The sequence below is a fragment of the Athene cunicularia genome, assembly GCF_003259725.1.
Source record: "Athene cunicularia isolate RWA chromosome 1 unlocalized genomic scaffold, athCun1 chr1_part2, whole genome shotgun sequence".
Taxonomy (NCBI): Eukaryota; Metazoa; Chordata; class Aves; order Strigiformes; family Strigidae; genus Athene; species Athene cunicularia.
Window position 1 is genome coordinate 50,020,017 of NW_020799092.1, and position 19,995 is coordinate 50,040,011.

The following is a 19,995-nucleotide window of genomic DNA, read 5'->3' on the forward strand; positions in this document are numbered from 1 at the left end:
AAATAGCCAATGAAATTATCAGGATCTTAAAAAATGCAAGTATTTTCCACAGAGTGCATAATGTAAGGCTAGAGTTCTTCTTGCTGGGTACTGTAGTAGCAAAAAATGTAATTTGAAAAAGTGGTATTATAAATTCACATAAGGATTCCCATTAACAGTTACTACTAAATATATACATCATCTAGGTCAGAAAACTTCTAAGCACTGCACTGGTGGAAAATGTGAGGGTACACTGGAAGAAGCATCCCTGTATCTTTCTCCTGTGCTCCTTTCCCAGACCACTGTCAGAAATAGAAGGTTTCTAAAAGTTAGACAAACAGTCTGAAACATTACAGCCTTTCTTATATTCTTATGAGATGACAGATATTCACAGGTCATTAAACAAAGAATAACTTTTATGATGTGTGTAAACAGCTATAAGAAATACACTGACATGTTACTTTCAGAAGATCCTCTAAATAGGTTTAAACTGGGGTGGGTAAAAAAAAGTATTACCACAGAAACTTTTTGCTGATGCTGGGTCCCAATGAAAACAGACATACAGCAACAGTGTTTTATTTATGTATATGGTGGCAACAACACTGATAAATAATTTATTCATGTCTTAATGTTCCTCCCAGTACAACACGATTTCATCCAAGGACACTTTGGAAAACTCCATAAAGCAACTAACCACTGTTTGTCTGAAGTGCAGAGAGCTCCAGAACTTTTTTTAACATGGTATACAATACCAACAGGTAATCATAACTTGGTGCATCTACTGAGCAAAAGATACTTTGATAAAAAATAAAACCTAAGTATACTGGAATTAAAATTCAGTTATTTCAGTTTAGCCCATACTTCTCCTTTACAGTATTGCATCCAGAGAATCACTGGTTTCCGAACTTCTCATTTTAGTGATTACCAGAACTTCAGAGAAATCGCACAAAAGGAAACTGTTACAACCAGCCTAGTGCCCTGGAAGCAATGTGTTTCCCTATTTATCCTGAGCCAGAATGAACTGGACCTTTCACTGCACCTGATTAAATGCTGTTCCACATCTCTCTACAAGGCATCTGTCCACAACACACACCGTTTTCAAGGCTGCTTTGCTGAATAGAGCTGGTTTGGATCCTGAACATAAGCTGCCTCCCAGTGGTGAGGAATATAGAAAGCAAGATGAAAAATACGAAATTGAAAGGAAAGGCTGCACACTACTGAGGTTCCAGATTTCTACTCAGCTCCTGTCTTCTACACTCCTGCTCACACCAGGACCAGACAAGAGCTAGGTTGCAGTAACTCCCTCACACACCCCAAACTGCATATAGTGAGGATGCTCAGACCCCAGTACCATTTTTTTTTGCTTTACAGATCCACTAACTACTGTTTTGCCACACAACTTGCTCACATGGATGTAGGCTGCACAGGTTCCTCTTTCCTAGCTGAAGAAAGCAAGTCTGGGTTTATTTTATCCTTTTGAGAAGGTTAGAAGTTAGTCCTATCTTAGCACAGATCCTATTCTTGTCACTTAGATTGTATCTAACTGTGAAAGAGATTACACTCCATGTGTTTGCCTTTCCCATGCAAGGGTGAATTTTGATCTGAAAAAATAAACTGGGCAAAGCTATTATAGACTAGATGTAGGCTCTCCACATAAAAAAGGTGTCAATATCTAAGCTCACAAAATATAAACCACATTAGAAGGTAGATTTTCACAGTAGGTGTCACACTAAGAGTCATCAGCTCTTCAGGAGCGGTAGAGTTTACCCATGCTATGTTGAGCCCATGATATACAAGCACAGCAGAACAGGGAAGCAGTGTAAGAACTAGTCTTTTGGGAGATACAAACAGATTTGGGGAAGCAGAAAGAGAGACTCCATCAAGTAAGTAACAATAAGGAACACAAGACTAACCAGATTACTTCTTGTCTGTGCAGTTAAAATGGTCCCCTGAAGCTAACGCAGGTCAGAGCACACCAATTAATTAGGCTGTTCATGTGAAAGACGCGTAGTTGGCAACTGAAGTGAGTTTCTTTCTTTGCTGCAACTCTGACAAGGAGAAGAGACTATAACTAGTGACCCAAAGGTGGCCCCAGGAGAGAATTTAGACCATGGGAAGAAAGTCCATCATTTCCATATTTAAGAAATTAGCTAGATTTAATGCATGCCAAGGGAATCATATGAAATCTTTTACTACTTAATTACATAAGAAACATCTTAAATCCCCTCCTATCCTGACGTGGTGAACAAACTGATCTATCAGAAGAATGTGTGCCTTGTCTGGACCTAAGACACGCAGCTCTGCAGTCTGGCTACTTCCATTCAACCTTCTGGCCTAACTGTGAGGAGGTGGTGTGGAGGGCTCTGCTTCTCAGACTCTGTTCCTTCATCTCTTTGAATCTCTTTTTCCATTTTCCAGGCTGGAAAATTCACCTCTAGCTAGGAATGAAAAAAATGTTTCCTGAAGCCTCCTTGAGTTATCAAGAAATACTCAGTGGCTAGCCTGTCCCTGCTCCTTCCCTGAATCCTCCTTCAAATGCCCATCTCTCTAGAGGACAGGGCAATGGCCAAACCAAGCCATGTTCATCAGTCTGAAGCTGATTTCTAAATACAAAATGTCAACTCACACACAAATGAAGTCAGACTCCAAGGAGGAATTTACAAATCAAAAATAGGTACAAATACATCTTTTTGTGGCAAATGGATTACTAATACTGCTGAAGGAAATCTGTGGCCTGGAGACTTGAACTACGCTTGCCTATCTCTCACAGATGCTTTCACTGTCCTGCTACCTATGCTCATTGTTCCTGTGGTATGTTCATTTCTATCTAATGAATTAATTTCTTCCAATTAATTGACAGCAGCTTCATAATGTATTACCAAAGGATTACAAATTAAAATTTAATTATGGTTCATTGTGCAGGAGAAATCAAGTATAAACATAATCACACTCCATTATAAAGTAAGTACTGTAGATATTTTCCAGAACAGATGCACACTGTCCAAATTATAGTCAATTCTGATACACTGTAAACAAGCTAAGACTCATTTATTAAACTGAAAGTATCACACCTCCCACACATAAATGCATGAGACAAATGTTTAAAGCTTCAAATTTTCACAGATGGTAGCAAAAAGAAAACACTTCTATAAGACAAGTATTTCATGCTTGCATTCTTCAGCAGTCACTGGTGTTCCACTGTAAGGAAAACAAAACTCCCAGCATCGTTTTTCCTGTACCACAGTAGCAGTTAAATCACTTAATTGTCACTGTGAGTTCAGCCCAACATCATTCAGAACTTGGCCCCTAACGACAGGTTGCCAGGTGCCTAACTCCAAATTGTTAAAATACAGGTTTGAAAACAAGCTTAATGGTTGTTCGGGGCAGAAAATATTCTTTGCAGTAAGGCCATCTGAGTTTGAAAAAAACAGACTGAAAGAAGAGATATTAGAGAAGTGGAGCATAACGCTCAGAAAAAAGGTGTCTCCATCAGTGCAGCACCTACGAGAGGACAACTCTTTTCCTCCTATGTTCTGTGAAACTTCGCCCGCTCTGGCAGAGCAAGTGAAGTATTTCTGGAAGTAGTGGGAGGAAGAAGGATAACGCAGAGACAGATATCTCCAGAGCAACAATTCTATTTTTTTTTTCTTAAAAGTTTGACTTCAAAACATCTGATTGTCAGCCTAGCCAGTGAATTCCAAACTCATTACATAAGCTAAGCCAGATCCTTAGCTGATAACAATTTATATAGCTCCATTGATTTCAGTAACGAGAAAGGTGAGTTTCTGAGGAGCCAATAAAGACATCACCTTTCACAACCAACCTGTAAGGACACTGCCTATAAGATTTGATTCTCTTTAAAAAAGTCACTTTATCATAAACAGCCTGGTAAACTTTTTAACAAAAAAAATAGAATCCATATTTTGAAATGTCTGACAAAGAGTTTTCACGCATCATTATTTCACTCCACTGATTATCATTAACATCCTGAAAAGTACCATTTCATCATATGATTCCATGTAGGTGAGTCTTCTCAAAAATTTTGATTTAAGAGACCTACCACTAGAGGCCATCTTTGAAATGCATTTTCATTTTGCACTTTCAAATGTCACTGATTTGAAAAAACTACAAGTTTACTGTTAATAAAATTGCAGATGATGCAGTTATACTGCAAATCTTAGGCCCAGTTATGTAATCTGGATCATTTCTTACATTGTGTTCATTCAAATAATGTTTTAATATTCAATAAAATAAAATGCTAATCTGTAAAACAAGAGGAACATCATCTGAGAAAGCACACCATGAGCATCATTATAGCTAACAAAACACAAGGTCTCAATGCAGTATTACAGTTAATGGATAACAACATCCCTGGGAATATAACCAGAGAAATACCTATCAAGACTGCAGGGATGGTATTACTTCTATGTATGGAGGTATTTTTGGACAGCATGTGTATTTTCAGACTGCTGTTTCAGGTTCAGATGCTCTGATGGAAAACACCAGAAAAAAGGAAAAATACTTACACCGGAACCACTAGATAATCAGAGGACTGTAAATCCTGCCTTACAATGAGACTTAAGTCTCTGTGTCTTTGATCAAAGTGAAGATTAAGAGGGGACTTGATTACACTATACAAGTACCTACGTGGGAGATTATTGATAGTAGAGATCTCTTTAATCCAGCCAAAAAGAGAGTAGCAACATCAAATGGTGGAAAGATTAAGTTAAACAATACAAAATAGAAACAGGGTAAAATGTTTAACTGTTAAAATAATTAATCTTTGCAATGCCCTGACTTTAAAGTCTATGAATTATATACAACGTAAACCAGTAGAATTTATGGCAGTAAAGAGAGATATTTTCCAAACATCTCAGTTCTAAACCCTGCATTTTTTAAGAAAAGTATCATGCAAAAAGCTTCCTGAATTTCTAGTATGTGAAAAAAAAAAAATCAACAACACATAATCCTCTCTGTTTATATTATACAACTGCAGATAAAATTTAATCTATTTTCCTGTATCCTACTCCTGCACAGGAAATCCTTGAGACTTCGCAACTGGTTTCTGAATACACAGGTACTCATTACTAGTAATACTGAAATACTGCCTTTCTGGACCATCAAGTTTTCTGCATGTTCCACAGAAGAAGCAGAACTATTGATAAGCTCTCTGTGAAGTAATATCATTTAGTTAAATAAAAGGTTAAGCCCCTAACTGAAGTTCGTAAAACTGTCACTGATCTTAGTGGAGGATTTACGCTGACATGCATACAGGCACGTCAAAAAGAAATACATCCACACATCACAATCAAATGATTGCTGGCAATTTTTCAGGCTATACTGCTGCTGTGACTTTAAATGTATTCATTGTAAGTTCTCACATGGGACCTGCAGTCTATTACAAGATGCTGCTTTATGCACACTGCAGACACTTCACTGTCATTTAGCAGTCTGCTGACAAAAACAAAATTATACTAGTGACATGCAACCAAAATGTGTTATCTACATGATTTGTAGAAAGGAAACCATAATATGTGTATACTTGTGATAAACAGTATGAAAATTGCAAATATGAGGACAGATACTGAACTAGTTTAAAAGTTGAATGTTTAATATGTTGCATGACACATGCACATGTGTATGTGTGGGTGTCAGAGAGACTAAGAGGAGCTGATTTATCCTGTCAAGTTTTCAAATGTTTCCTTCTTCGGATATTTATGACAAGATGTCATTGCTTAGGGTCAGGTTGCTGATGGCTTCTTTAGCTAGTATTTTAGGACTGTAGGGAAAACATTTGATAGAATATATTCAGTCCAGTGTCTGATAGGTGCTGTATGAAGTGAATGAATGAACTGGAGACTGTCTGAAAGGAATAGGCAGTTTTTCTCTAGTATAAATTTGTTAACAGAAGGGTTTGGACAGAACTAGAACACACAGTGTACTCCAAAGAATTTACAATGTTATCTCTGCTCTATCACAAAAGGCTTTCAAAATACCTTTCCATTTTCATTTTATCATGTCTGTGTTTTGTGTGTTTCTTTCATTCAGTCTTTTTTAAAGGAAAGGACAAGATTTTATAAGAAAAGACTACTAGTAAACAGTCTGATAGAAGTCAACTCATAAGCTTGCTGTTAGAACTCGAGTATGTTTATGTAGCATTCACCAATCTTTCATCTGTTTTGCACAAAACACTTCAGTAATTCGTAATCTCACTTACTCTTTTGCAACATTTTTAGATTTTGCATTATAATCCTTACTATGTGTTTAGCAGCATTGTGAAAATAAGAAAATATAGATTCTCTGATGGATATTTAGTTAAGTTTGATATGAAGGCCCCATACTTGCTGCAACTCTTAAATAATATATACTGAATCAAATGCTACTATTCCAAATAGAATAGTACACAAACAGAATTCCACATAGAATCAGACACAAGACCACAATCTCAGATGGATAAACACAGGCCAGCATTTCCAAAGAATCTTCCCATTTGTAAGTATATGAACCATCAAAGAGGAAACCACTTTTTTTCACTTTTTACTTTTTCCCCACTTTCTTCCTAAATTTCCTTTCAGCACCAAAGCACCTCTAGATTTCTAAGGTCATCCCTCAGGACCTTATCAGCAGTTCATGTACCTGGAAGATAATTTCTGTCTTTCATGAGATTATATAGAGGAAGCCTCAAAAAGCGTGAATTTTCTGTTCAGAGAATGGTGGAACAGGCATACTGGGGGTATGATCTATAATGCTCTTCCATATGTATATCATATAGCTTTCACTTTTTGAAATAGCTCTTTTATTAGGAAATAACATTCAAGAAACATATGCAACCAGAACAAGAGGAGTATATAATGGCTGTACTTTGAGAGATCAAACATCTGTCTGCCCCAATATTTCACCTCTGGCAGATGACCAAGGAAAGTATTAGAATAGGGAAATGCTATAGGTGATTCCTCCCCAGCACAGATTCCCTCAGCTGTTGCTGAACCTGAGGCTCAAGGGCTTTCTCAGAGATTATATCATTTTGTGTAAAACTCCCAATATACTTTTGTTCCATGAGTTTATGTATCAATTTTGCATCTACACAGATATCTGCAGTACTCCGTGGCAATGACTTCCACAGTATGTGTTGTGTGAAAAAAGTATGTCCTTTCCTTTTCATCCTACCACTGGATATTATTTGTTAATTCTTAAATTTTATAGCATGAGAAACAGTGAAAAACTGTTCTTAGTTCATTTTCTCTATGGCACCCATGATTTTATAGACCTTTTCATAGGCTCTAGTCTACTTAACAGCTTCTTATTTGGAAGGTATTCCTTTGATCATCCTTGTTGCCCTTCTTTATGTATTCTTGAGTTCTTCATATTGTTTTCTGAAGGAGAACAGAATTGTGTGTATTATTCAAGACGCAGGAACATCACAGGTATGAACAGTGGCATGATTTCAGTTCTTGTTCTAAACTCAATTCGTTGTTTTCTGCTTTTCCTAGTAATTCCTTACATTCTCTCCTTTGCCCTCTGCTCACCTTTGCACTAACATTTTTATACAGCTATGTATATAAACTCCAAGCCCTGTTCCTGAAGAGGCAACAGGTTGTCATCTGCCACACTGTCATCTACTAACTTGGTGTTGTGAAATCCTTCTATAGCTTTCTGCAGTGAGCTTTCATTTTTGCTACACTGAATAATGCAGTACTATCAAAAACATTCCCATTCCACTCCTTACCCTCCAGTATACTTCTGCAAATATCAAGCAGTACAGACACTAGCACAGATCCCTTTAACACATTAATAATCATCTCCCTTTATTCTTAAAACTGACCATTTATTTTTAATGCCTCCTGGCTTTTAACACGCTGTTCACCTCTGAACCCATCTTTCACTCTAATCCTGACCAAGATTTTTGAAAGACCTACATGAGAGACATGTTGAAAGACTTGGAAATTCAAGTTAGTTCCACCAGGTGGATTAGTCTACATGTTCAGTAATGCCTTAAAGACTCTAACAGATTTTAGTAAGGCATGACCTCCCCCTGCAAAGGATACTTTTACAGTCATCTTTAATACAGCGTATCTGTTTATAGTTTATTGATCCTATGAGCTCATCCAGTAGGGATTATCAACTTCCGCATCTATGGTTTCCCAGTTTCTCTCCAAGTGTATTATAAAGGAGCAACTGCAAAAGTGCAGAAAAATTTATATTTTAAAATATTTTGAGTTAGTTGGATTTTCAAACTGCGCACTGCACAATTTTTCAACTATGGCAACACACTCCCTCTCCAAAGCACACTTGGTAAAATGGAGGTAAAAATCCAGGAACTACGTGGCCCAACTCTCCAGAATCCTTTCAGAAGTTTTGGAAAAGTGCTACTCTGCATTTTAGTATCATTAACTGTTCCTTCAAAGTACACTCCATCTGTGAATCTGCCAGTCTGTCTAATGTGATGTTAGAGATTTTATATACTTCCTCTGAATGTGCATTTTTTGTACTGTTTCCATTACCTCATCTACAAACAAGCTATAGACCTTGTGAAGTTTTATCCATTTGCCAGTACCTCACTGACACCTTTTATCAACGACATCCAAAAATGTCTAAAAAACACAGCCCCAGCTTCCCTGGTGGCAACAGTGTTCCATGAGATTTCAGACCAGAAGGTAAGACTACTACAGATCTGATGATACTTGGAGGAATGTCAGTAAATACTGGATGTTAAGACCAATGAGCTGTTAATCACAAGTACATTTCTGGACAATCAGGAACCTCACAGAATACTGAATTGAAAATGAGTTTAGTAATAGTCACTTTTATTTATTAATTCAGCAAACAGGAAAAAGTACTGTCTACTGTAAACCAAGAAAAAAAAAACAATAAAACCAACAAACAGCTGCTGAACAAAAAAATGCTCTCAGCAGGGAACAAGGTAATTTCCCATAACTGTAAACAGCTTCAAAAGGCCTTAGGTAAACACTGTGATAGTCAGAAACTCAAGGGATGAAGAAAGAACAAATATATGGGAAACAAACCATCATAATAGCAATGCTTTTAACCCAGAAGTCACTACCACCTCTACAGTTCCATACTAGCATGTGCACTGCTGGTATGTGGGATTCAAACATACTCCCCGAGCTTTTCATTACTGCCTGCACTTGGATTCAGCCCCTCCTACACAAATCTTACCATGTCCTACAGTCAGCTGCTGGGCACTGAGGGCATTTGACCTGCAATGAACTAATTTCAGCATTTGCTCTGTCATATATAAAAATGAGTCCCAAGAAGCAGCTACTACACTCTGCTTCCATGGCACTCATCTATGCAGCCTTCAAGGTTCATTATTGTCCCATCTCCCACCTCTTTCCTGAAGCTCCAGGAGTAGCTCATGCCATACCATGTACTCTAGCAGCACACAGACGACACTCATTCTCCTTCAACAGACAAGCACCTCTGTTACTGAAAGTCCCTCTGACCATAGGAAAAACAGAAGAAAGGAATGAAGTTGCAGTGTGAGGTGTATCCTGGCATTTGCCAATGCAAAGCCACCTGCTGGATGAGCACTGATGGAAGCAATTGGAACACTGATGGTTCCAGATGTCCCAAACACCTTTTCTTTCAGTACCTCTCACAGCTCCAATACTTCTACTGTGTGACTAGGAGTAAGGCTAAGTGTCATATTTTGCACCTACCTCCTCATACATGTGGTGTCAAGATAACTCACTGTTTCCCTCAGGTTGTGAACACAGGCTGTGGGAAGTTGTTCTAGAGCAATGTAGTTGGTTATCAATGTGGCAATTGCCTTAGATACTGCCAACATAACCTTCAGTATAATCTCTGAGGTAGGTTCTCCTGCATATTTCCAAGGGCAGTACTGTACTCAAAAACGTCTAAAGGAATAAACAGCAATTGCCTCTATAGAGGAGCAGTTTAGAAAAGAAACAGTGAAATGTGACCATTAGTAGCAAATGGTCTTTTTACTCAAAAATTTTGTGCAAACCAGTATTTATCAGGGCTTTTTTCAGTGCTTTTTCAAAATACCCACAAGTAGTGAGATAAAAATCAAAGTGTATATTAGAATGGTCTAATATACTGCTTATACCAGGAGCAATGCTAGCTAACTGACAGGTAGATGTCAGCGACAGACCTCACTAGAGTAGAGATCCAGGCCAAAAGATTTAGGGAAATGTACAGCTTATTTGCATCAACAACAGAAGCACTATGCAGAAGAACAGAAATCATTTTACCTTTGGTAAGACTGATACCAAACTGTGGCATGCAGTTCTTGAGTTCAGATTTTTAAAGCATGTTGAAAAACTGTGTCAAAAAAAAGACTGATGAAAAGATGTACAGTAAGTTCTGAAACTTACCTGTTTAACTGACTAAAATAGGACTGAGAGATGACCTGGTCACAGACTACACATATCTTCATGGGGAAAAAAAGAAAGCACTAAGGACTCTAAGGACACTAAGGAAAGCAGAAAGACTCTTTAATCTATTATGGAAAGGTATAAAACCATCATGAATCAGAGCTGGAAACTTTCACACCGGAAAACGCAAAGGAAAGGTGCTAAAGCAACCTTACCAAATGAAGCAGCAGATCCACTGTCCATTGACTTACTTAGTTCTTCAGATTGAGATTTTAGAGCTGCAGATTCTCCTCCATGAGACAGCAGTGTGTATATCCTAGTGCGTATCAACAGAGGGCAGGAGTCTCTGGTGTAGTATATTTGAGCCCTGTCAAACTCTATTCAAAACTAGCTGATACTTAATGACCCCCCCACTATACAGGCAGGAAGACTGGATAAAGGGTAAATAACATCTTCACAGACAAAGTTTGGAGGGCTGAGAAGTTCATCCTTAAGAGTAGGTTAAGGGAAGGGTTTCACCTGAATCACAGGGTGCAGTATAGTAAGAACTCTGGAGCTGGGCACTTGTACTCACGTGAATGCCAGGTACACACAAGTCAGGGAATTGGATATACACCATCCTCTTCTAACATTTCATTAGTAAAAATACAGCCTGATAATCATTCCCTGTCCCTCTTCATTTATCTGGAAAGAACTTTTATCAGTATAAATCGAACTTGGACCCATCCTGCCTTTCTAACTATCTATTTGGCTACGATGCACAAACAAGGAAAGAACAGGTGTAAGAGAAGGTATTTCTGTATGCCTGGTCTTATAATACCTCGATCTACAGTACATTGTCAACAACAACAAAGAATTATTTTGGGGACCAAAACTGCTTCTGGGGCTTAAAGGATTATTAAATGATCAGAATAAAAGCAGTTTTCAGGTTTCATTACATGCACATGAAATCGCAGTTTAAGTAGTCATGAAACATTGGTGCAGAGCAATCCTTCTCCTGTTTTACATGAATTTACCTAAATAAAGGAAAACCAGTTCTCTGTGAACTTTCGGGGTATACGAAACTACACTTAGAAAATAGGTGTTTTGCAGATTGAACTGCTAGAAGGACTTCTATTTAAAACATGAACCCTACTGAATTTCTGAGTTACTCTAGTTTTCATCTTTATACCACAAGACAGAAGGGCCTCAAACAGGTCTCCTGCTGGACAGAGGAAGGGAAAAGAGAGAAAAATAATCCATTGTATGTTTGATTGTCTCAAGCATGCCTCAGAATTGACAAAGCATTTATGTAGAGAGTTTATTTTCACATTGTAACTCTGAGTCTCAGTGAGAAGAATCAATTATTCTGGGTGGTTTCCCTGGAATCTAAGCACTCGAGCAGGTCAATTTGATTCTTTTCATATCTACCCCAATAAACTTTCATTTCTTTTTGGTGGTTTATTATAGCAGTTTTCTCCTTGAAAGTAAAGAACAACCGAACTGATAAAAATCAGTTGCCTTAATTAAAGTACTGAAGGTTAAGCTGGTAACAAATCTTACAAATCATGAATTTAATACACTTACTGCAACCATTTGTTTAAGTCATCACAGTGGGTTCCAATTAACATTTTTAAAAGTATATTTTGTGCAATATTCACAGAAGTAGAATAGCTATTGGTAGGGTGACAAAAATTCAATATCTACATGTTTGCGAGCCTACTGCAAATTCAGATGTTCTACAGGATATATTAATGCTGCTGCAAAGGTGTAGACACATATTTTTCAATGACACTGGAAGATAACAAGGCCAAAAATCAGGAACAATAGGCTCAATCATAAACAGCCTGAAAAGGAAAAATCCCACCTCCTAAGGACAGAAATAATTTTATCTTTGCCTTGAGCACGCACTCAATCCACCAATAAATTCGACTGCTAACTGGCTCAGCTGTTACCTATATTGTCACCTTCCTAAATAAAACAGAGACAAAAGAGAGGAGTTGAGTCATGATGCAGCTGCAACACGCAGCACGAAACTAATCCCAGATGAACTGCAGAATTGTGAACAGTTACCAGCGCACACCAAATTAGGTGGGATTAAAAAATGATTCCATCAAATAGCTGGTGTAATTAAATAACAGCAGTTAATTGGTATGTGATTTATGTAGATAAAAGCATCCAGAGATGTCAGATGTAAACTTTGCATTAAAGAACCGTATACATGGCCATGTTGCATCCTGATGAAATTTTAAGCCAAGAACTCCGGAATTGTGAAAAATAATGCAGTATTTTATTTGCTTATCAGCACTTTTATATAGGAAACAAAAGCCAGCCCTCTGAATCACTTGTTTTAAATTGTACCATATCCCTAAGTATCTCAATATACTTTCCTGTATACATTTAAAGACAGATTTTTTAACACCTATTTTCCCTATTAGCTGTGCATGTATCACATATTCAATAAAGATTACACTGTGATTTAGAGTGGGTTATCTGGCACCTGGGTTATTAATTCATGGCAGTTTACTTATGGACAAACTCAGTGTACTTTGCCCACCTGAGTTCCAATTCACAATAGGTTGTTCAACTGGTTTAAAAGAGGTAAAAGAAGGGCTAAGACATTCCTTGAGGAAATCTATACAATGAAATCTGACTTTAAATCCAACCTTGTGTGTTCAGAAGCTGCGATTCTTGCTAAGTCAAAGTCTGGAATTGTTCTTTAGTAAAACATCCATGAGATACGTTTCAGGGATGCAGTATTGCTAGTATGAAGTATGTGTGAAGGCCCTGATCAGGTTACTGAAAGCAATTTCTGTTTTACTCAGTTTCCCAGACATTCAGCGTAAAGACCAACAGGCTCACAAAGTAATATTTTAAGCACTGCACTGAATCCCTGATCAGAGAAGCAACTTTTGACATATATATCTCATCTGTCACCTATTCACATATATCAAGGTCCTAGTAAAACATATGGATAACAATTTAACAATAATTTCTGAATTAGAAAAATGTGAGTAATGGATAGAAATTTCATCATCTGAAAATGTGCAGATGTACTGTAACTATGTATACGGTTTATATATTATTTTGGAATTATATGGAATATATTGAAATATATGGAATATATTCTTTTGAGGGAATTCATAATACTCTGTTCTGTATATTTTTGGCTCTTCATTCAAAAGCTCATCAAAGACAGAAAAAACACATCTTTCAGATGCTTTTTTTATAGTAATTTTGATGCATTCTAGAAATGACAAAAGACACGAGGGGTATCTTTAAAGCTATTGTTAATTCTGAATTATAACTTCTGTCTGGCAATTAAATCTAGGTATAAGGCAGATTGCAAATGTTTAGCCACAGTGCCCTCTAGCTGCTTTAACTCTGATTTTATAATTTCAGCATAATTTTCTGCACACAGAAGCAAAAAATCCCTGGATGAACCACCAGCTCTATACCAGTACAAAATGAATCCACATTTCCACTAGAGAGACTACAAACATCATTACCTGTGATCCATCTCCCCATTTTTCCTTATCAGTGTGACCCACACCCCCCACCGCACCCCATCTCCAAAACAGCATTTCTCTAATATCCAAGGATAAAATGTATTTTTCTTATTAAATTTCCTAGCCTTAAAAGTAGGGATCAGTAAATCAGTCTGAAGTAAAAACTGATTCAACATTTTTTTAGGACTCAAACAACTTCTACAGAAAGAATGGGTTTCTACCTTTCACTGCTTTTTAATTTATGTGCAATCTACACTGACTGTGTTGAATCAGCAAGCACTAGTGAAGAGCAGCAGATCTAGGCTAACCCGAAAAGGTAGGCTGTTAGTTAAAACGTAAAGTCCAGGCTCTCTTTCAGATGACACCACTCATCTACAAATGGATATGTATTTTCCTAATCCAACTGGTTTAGGGAAGTGCTGGGTCATTTTTCAAAGTTTTTGTCTTTCAGGAACATTGAAAGACTTGTTTTTCTCTTACCCCTCCTTTCTCTTGAGACCTAGATGTTTGAGGCTTAAGACCTCTTAAAACATAGCCTCCGAAAACCTACTAAAACTTGATGGCTTTACCAAGAGCAAGTGTTGCCTGGCCAACTAGTGGCCTTCTATGATGGAATAACCACATCAGTGCACAAGGGAAGAGCTACAGATGTCATCTATTTGAACTTCTGTAAGGCCTTTGATACAGTCCCCCACAACATCCTTCTCTCTAAATTGGAGAGATATAGATTTGATGGGTAGACTGTTTGGTGGATGAGGAATTACAGAATCACAGAATCATCTAGGTTGGAAAAGACCTTGAAGATCATCCAGTCCAACCATTAACCTAACACTGACAGTTCCCAATTACACCATATCCCTCAGTGCTATGTCGACCTGACTCTTAAACACCTCCAGGGATAGGGACTCCATCACTGCCCTGGGCAGCCCATTCCAACGCCTAACAACCCGTTCTGTAAAGAAATGCTTCCTAATATCCAGTCTAAACCTTCCCTGGCACAACTTGAGGCCATTACCTCTTGTCCTATCACTTGTTACTTGGTTAAAGAGACTCATCCCCAGCTCTCTGCAACCTCCTCTCAGGTAGCTGTAGAGGGCGATGAGGTCTCCCCTCAGCCTCCTCTTCTCCAGACTAAACACCCCCAGTTCCCTCAGCTGCTCCTCATAAGACATAAGACCCTTCACCAGCTTCGTTGCCCTTCTTTGGATGCCATTTGCCTTCTTGGCCACCTGGGCACACTGCTGGCTCCTGTTCAGCTGGCTGTCAATCACACCCCCCCCAGTCCCTCTCTGACTGGCAGCTCTCCAGCCACTCCTCCCCAAGCCTGTAGCACTGCTGGGGGTTGCTGTGGCCCAAAGGCAGCCCCCGGCATTTGACCTTATGGAAACTCACACAGTTGGCCTCAGCCCATCACTCCAGCCTGTCCAGATGTCTCTGTAGAGAACAGGTTGGATGGTCACATCCAGAGAGTAATGGTCAACGGCTCAATGTCCAAATGTTGATCAGAGACAAGTGGTGTCCTTCAGGGGTCTGTATTGGCACCAGTACTGTTTAATATCTTCATCAATAACATAGACAGTGAGATCAAGAGCACCCTCAGCAAGTTTGCAGATGACACCAAGCTGAGTGGTGCTGTTGATATGCCTGAACAGGATGCCATTCAGAGAGATCTGGGCAAGCTTGAGAGGTGGGCTCATGTGAACCTCACAAAGTTTAACAAGGCCAAGTACAAGGTGCTGCACCTGGGTCACAGCAACCTGATATCAATACAGGATGGGGTATGAAGGCATTGAGAGCAGCCCAGTGGAGAAGGACTTGGGGGTACTGGTGGATGGAAAATTGACTGAGCCAGGAATGTGCGCTCACAGCCCAGAAAGCCAAATGTATTGATGCAGCAAGAGAAGCATGACCAGCAGGTCAAGGGAGGTGATTCTGCCCCTCTGCTCTGCTCTCGTGAGACTCCACCTGGAGTACTGTGTCCAGATCTGGAGTCCTCAGTACAGGAAAGACATGGACATATTGGAGCGGGTCCAGAGGAGGGCCACAAAAATGAGCAGAGGGATGGAACACCTCTCCTGTGAGGAAAGACTGAGAGAGTTGGGGTTGTTCAGCCTGGAGAAGAGAAGGCTCCAGGGAGAGATTATTACAGCCTTTCAGTACTTAAAGGGGGATTAAAGTCTGAGCATGGCTCTCATAGTGCCTTTGTCTCAAGAGATTTTCTTTGGAAGGTGGCATATATGTGGTATAAACATCCTGCTGACCATCCTGAACCATGCACTACAAAGATGTGCTGGACTGCTGCCAGCATTACTTATTTCCTCAACCTCCTTTTGATTAAAAGTGGTGGGATTTCCTGCTCACTGTGGAGAACAACGAGCTCTACTGAGGCACCATTTGCTTTTTTCTGGTCCTATGGTATTCTGAGATTGTTTGCAGCTCCTGCATAGAGACAGAAGGATGACGTACTGGCAAGAATATCCAAGACCTTAAATATAAAAAATACTCCTTTTGATTTATTATTTGATTCTATAATTTGTGTATTTTTGAATTTACTTCCAGGTCTTTTGACCTAGTCATTGTGTATTTTTGAATTTACTTCCAGGTCTCGTTTTTCTCAATCGTTAGGGTCTTTTTAAGAGACAATATTGATCCCTTCACTTCAGTGGAAACACTCCTGATTTATCATGGTATTAGAGATGCAATTCTCATATCAGTCTGTAACCTCTATAATATAATCTGGGTAGAAGGTGGCAACCATAATATAGGCTGGTTCAAACGCCATGGAGTCTGCTTTAAAATGAACCACTCTGGTGATCTCAAGCCTTCCACTGGGACTCAGGGATCTCTAAACAGATCCCTGGACATTCCCAGGGCACCCTCAAGAGACATGAAGCCTCCCCATTCCCCAACCACTGTGTTTTTCTTTGAAACAGTAAAAATTTACTGAGAGGAAAGGTTGAATTGGAAAACCTGTTAAGAATCACAGAGGTCCTAGCAGCATTTTAAATTTTCTATCCCAGTCTACTGTAATATTTATGTATAAATTCTGAGCGTGAGTTTGTGGTAAACAAAAAAATTTTATTTATTTACAGCCATTTTCACTCTGTTCTCATTTTAAAATGAAAAGCAGCTGGAACTAGTAATACCAGATGGGCACATACAAATCATATGCAATGTTCCCTGGTACAGAATTCAAGCAATCTCTCTGACACTGTGTGCACTCTGCTTATGTACTGCCTGTGAATCACTTCGTTTATGCAGCTGCAACACAAGGCAAAGCAGAACAGGGAGAAACTGAATCTTAATATCCACTGTGTGGAAAGATCCTAGGATGCTTTCAGCAATAGATTAAAACCAAGGTTTTCCTCCACAACTGTGCCAATATGAGAACTGAGCATTTACTCTCCATTTTTTGGAAGAAGGAAAGAATTCTTACTTGAAAAAATCAAAACTGAAATATCTCAAAAGGCGGATGCTTCTGAGACACAAAAACTGATCAGAGGTGGATTGGTTGTGATGGTGTTATGCTCTAGCCTACTGAATTCTGGTTTCAACTTACTGTCAGAAACTTTCTGTCGCATGTATTTTTTTCTATCCTTATGCTGACCTTTTTGTATGCATATATGAAAACTGCTTTAGCATGGAATGCTTCTAGTGGGTAAGTTTTGTGAGAAAGCCATTTTTAATTATCAGCAATGTAACTCTGAAGAAGACTAAAAGACGTCTTTTCAGCCTGAAGGGCTACATGTTGCTACATATGAGCAGAGGCTAAGATTAATATTTGCAGCCCTGAAAACTTCCAGGCTTTTGTGACACATGTTTCTGAAGTCTGTAACATAAGGGGTTTTTTTTCTGTCCCTGAGCCAGTCTTGCAAGCCTCAGGACTAAACCCAAGAAGCACCATACACACAGGTCACTAATAGTTGGTGTTACAGAACCAAAACTGCAGGTTTCTGCCACTGCTCAGGAGTGGACCTGCTGTTCAGGGGGGCACCAGGGAGTTCGCACGGTACTGGCCTTCACTCCTCTAGGACAAGAACAAAAGCCCTGTGCAAGTTCCCCCACTGTGCTCTATACAGAGCAGGGTGTCATCCTTTTGTTACTTCAGACAGCTAAGTGCTAAAGGAATATTTCCTTTCTTAGCCTCACAAGAATTTTAAGGCTAGAAAAGGGTTTTTTTATTCTATTATCATTTATTCATCACTGCAGAACTAATTGTAGGTGTCAATACTGCTGTTACCTACTATCAATTTATGTTCTCAGTTACCATTGTGTGTTAGATAGACTGGAAGTATTACAATGAGACACCTGAAAGAAGCAGAACCTCTTGTGTATCTTTACTTTTCAGAGCATGTGCCACTGAAAGCCATTTTATCACAATTCTTTTTAGAGGTTGCTTCCATTTAGATAGGTTCTAACCGTGTCATTTTCAATGTTTCATTATAACTTTTACAACCAGCAGTGCTCTCCATCACAGTCATGCTGACTCTTTTACAGTAAAAATGTCTCTAAAAATAAATTCCCAGCCTGCACTTTGCTAGGTGAGCATTGGTAAGTGGCAAAATATTTCTAACCTATCTGCAAAGAAATCTTTGCATGGAATATTTTTGCATTGGAAAATGTTTGTATCCTAACTTACATTAATCTTTTTGCATGCATAGATGAATATCACTTGGGCATGCAATTCTGGTATTTTGCACTCAACTATTTTCAAGCTCATTCATTCCTAAATTGGTGAATTGCATTAAGTTTTACTCATTAAAAAAAAAAAAAAAAAAAAAGGGGGGGGGATATCTTTAAATAACAGACTCACAGTAATGCCTTTAGGCAAAAGTATATATGTTTAGAATGAAAAAGAAACTTTCCATTTTTTCGGAAATAGCCATATATCACTACAATTCCTCTCTCTCTACATATATAGATAGGTACCGACTCACAAACACAACCAAGACACTCTAAAATATATTTCATTCCTTCTTTCACAGAATATCTCTACAGAATGGACATGGTAATTGCATTTTGTCTGAATAATACTGAAAATTTCATGTCAATTATAATGCTTTAACACTAAATTTAATTGAACAATGGTGACATGGAGAAAGCTGTGGGTACATTCATTATAAAAAATTTCTTTTAATTAATTTAGCATTTTTTTCTGCCATCTGGTACAGCCATAAGTAGTTAATTTGTACATTTTCACAATGAGCTTTGAATTCTTGAAGAATTTTGGACTGATTGTTAACTTTTTACAGAAAGAATTCAATGTTTTATTCAAAATAATAATTGCATCAATTTGCTGTAACCGGTGTATCAGCTACTTATTTGAGCATGAAGTTCCTTTGAGTGCTGAAACTACATAATACACAGTCTTGGCACAAATACAAAAAAGATAACAAAATTGTAGTAAGTCCTGTCTCAAAACTTCGCATACTGTTGCTGCACAACAAATAAAAACATTTACTTCAAAATCTTAGGTGAGTGTAGTTGAACAAAGACTTTAAATGTATTTCTGGAAGAAGGCTGAAGAAATTCTAAGACACAATAAAAAACAAGGTGTTGGAGCTATTACCAAGCAAAAGTACTGGATTATCTAGTGGGCATTCTGAGTAAAGGTCTCAAGATTTGGCACAGATTCACAGAGAGAAGAAACAGCAAATGAATCTGAGTAACCGACCAAAATAAGACATTAAATAAAGCAAGAAAGCCTTTAACCTCCTCAGTATTTTCTGTAGCCTAAATTTCCTTTATCAAATCATGAAAAATTCTCCTCCCTCACCAAATTTACTGTCTTTTTTCCCGCTGGAGGATTAGAGATGAAGATTTCTCCATATTATGAGTACTGCTTAGAGAAGACTAAGGATTCAAGTCCAAGTCTATAGTAAAAATATTGCTAGTTTCATTTTAGATTAACTCAGGTAAACATCAATTAAAATAATGCAAGTAACAGAAAAGAGATGCACTATTGTTCTACAACCTTAATTTGTGCTCTTTACTGTCTGGTAAACTGAATATTTCCAATCTCTCCATGACATCCAAGGAGATCATAAGGTTTTATCAAACAAGTAGATTTTCAATCATTTTTCTTTTACTGGAATATACCTATTTTTTCTAAAAAATAAAAAACTGTTTACAGCTTCTATTTCACAGCCAAAATCTTAAAACTCTCTAGT

General features: G+C 38.2%; 1 protein-coding gene across 1 annotated transcript in view; it reads right to left on the minus strand.

Annotated features, from left to right (window-relative positions):
- TMEM117 (transmembrane protein 117) overlaps positions 1 to 19,995 on the minus strand; it is a 241,730-nt gene that overhangs the window by 161,680 nt on the left and 60,055 nt on the right. The window lies entirely within an intron of this gene.